Here is a 2,203-nt window from a genome sequence, read left to right on the forward strand (position 1 = left end):
AAAACTCTTGGTGGGCTTTTGTTACATCCCAGCCTTTGTATAAGGGCACTGGCTTTTAACATTTACCTTAACCACTCAGTCAGTACTGAAACAGTTGTGATGGAGGCCTACGTTAGTGAGACCTGGCCTGCCACAGTTTTACAAAATAGTGTGGCTGTCTACCCATTTTATCATACCACTCTGTATAAGTAGATTAGTCATAACTAAAGAGAAAGGAGTGATTCCCCTCAAGCTCAGCATTTGTTCTGTCACTCCCCATTCATCTGTTCAACAAGTACATACTGGTCATCCACTGGGGATAGAGTGGTGAATCAGACAGCCCGGGTCCCTGCCCTCATGAGGCTAAGCATGAGCTTTCAGTTTCAGTCTGGCTGAGAAGACATTCACCAAGTAATTGGTAGAGTGTTTTGAAGATTGTTGATCAGGCAGCAGTCTTCAAAGCACAGGATATACGGAGGAAACACATCTCAGGACATCCATCCTAGTCAAGGGAATATTTCCTAAGGAGAAGTGGTATTTAAGTAGAGACCTACAGCATGTGGTGAGTTAGCCAGATAGAGGGCAGCCAAAAATATTTCAAACCAAGGAGGCCTCCTTGAAGGTACTAAAGAATTTCCATGTGATCATGTGAATATAGACTAGGAGGAAGGAGAATGATGAGATAAGTACCAAATAGCTTCCTGTGGTATGTCCTAGGGGTATTTTGATGGGATTGACAGATAAACACTACCAGAAGTAATGGGAGGAAGTAAACTGTTAAAGGGAAGGTGGTGAAAGGGTCATTCAGATGGAGAGATAATATTACTGGCTTCCAGACACCTATACAGCCTGCTGGTTTCCTGGAAGTAATACCACACACATAGTGAGGATGGAATCTGGTGTGCAGACCTCCCTTTGCCATTCTTATGGGACCTTCTCTACCTGCCTGCCCCTTCAACAGGTGTAAGTAAGAGAGGCAAGATTGCCCTAATGTGCCAGAGATTTCTTATGAGAAGAGGATGTCAGTTGCGTGGAAGCATCCCCCAGCAGGTCCAGCTTCAAGACCTGCCTCAAGTCTCTTTCAGCAGCCTGGATTCTGTAGGATGTGGATTTTGAAATGATATAGCCCTTATAGTGCAATAGAACCTTGACACATACCTTTTTTCAGGTCTTCTAGAAAGCTAATTTTGTGGCTTTGTTTTATAAAAAATGGAAGTTTTGCGGGTTCCACTTTTAATCTTGTTCTACGTATTTGCTCATTATTATTAAGAATGATTTCTAGGCCAGGCTTGGTGGCTCATGCCTGTAATCCCAGCACTTTGGGAGGCTGCAACGAGCGGATCACTTGAGGTCAGGAGTTCAAGACCAGCCTGGCCAACATGGCAAAACCCTATCTGTACTAAAAATACAAAAATTAGCCAGATATGGTGGCAGGCGCCTGTAATCCCAGCTACTCAGGAGGCTAAGGCACAAGAATCACTTGAATCTAGGAGGCAGAGGTTGCAGTGAACTGAGATCTATGACCGTGCCACTACATTCCAGCCCAGGTGACAGAGCGAGACTTCATGTCAAAAAAAAGAAAGAAAGAAAGATTTCTGTTTCTATTAGGGCTTGCCAAGATTTCTATTTATTTTTTAAAATTCCTCCAGATTTATCATGGGACATATTAATCTGGGAAAGGAGGGGCATTTTTTCTTTGAACAGGAGGGGAAGAGGAGAAAATAAAGATGGCGCACGTGAGATCTAGAAAGGAAGGAACATGTAAAGAAAGGAACCTTGTTCTTGTTGGCAAAATAGTTGGGCAGATTATTTACTGAGATAAATTAGAACCAGAGACTTGAGAAGAACAAGAAAAGTTTAAAGCAGCTACTGGGAGGAGTATGCTAAGGGTATTTGAAAGACATGAGTGAGGCCAGGCATGGTTGCTCATGCGTGTAATCCCAACACTTTGGGAGGCCAAGGCGGGCAGATCCCCTGAGGTCAGGAGTTCGAGACCCGCCTGGCCAACATGGTGAAAACCTGTCTGTACTAAAAATACAAAAATTGGCCGGGCGCAGTGGCTCACGCCTGTAATCCCAGCACTTTGGGAGGCCGAGGCGGGTGGATCACGAGGTCAAAAGATCGAGACCATCCTGGTCAACATGGTGAAACCCCGTCTCTACTAAAAATACAAAAATTAGCTGGGCATGGTGGCGCGTGCCTGTAATCCCAGCTACTCAGGAGG

At 44.6% G+C, this 2,203-nt stretch overlaps 1 protein-coding gene across 1 annotated transcript in view; it reads left to right on the plus strand.

Annotated features, from left to right (window-relative positions):
• Window positions 1–2,203, plus strand: part of SYAP1 (synapse associated protein 1) — a 46,838-nt gene that overhangs the window by 21,082 nt on the left and 23,553 nt on the right. The gene's annotated exons all lie outside the window — the stretch shown is intronic.

The sequence above is a fragment of the Cebus imitator genome, unplaced genomic scaffold, assembly GCF_001604975.1.
Source record: "Cebus imitator isolate Cc_AM_T3 unplaced genomic scaffold, Cebus_imitator-1.0 Scaffold103, whole genome shotgun sequence".
NCBI classification, from domain to species: Eukaryota; Metazoa; Chordata; class Mammalia; order Primates; family Cebidae; genus Cebus; species Cebus imitator.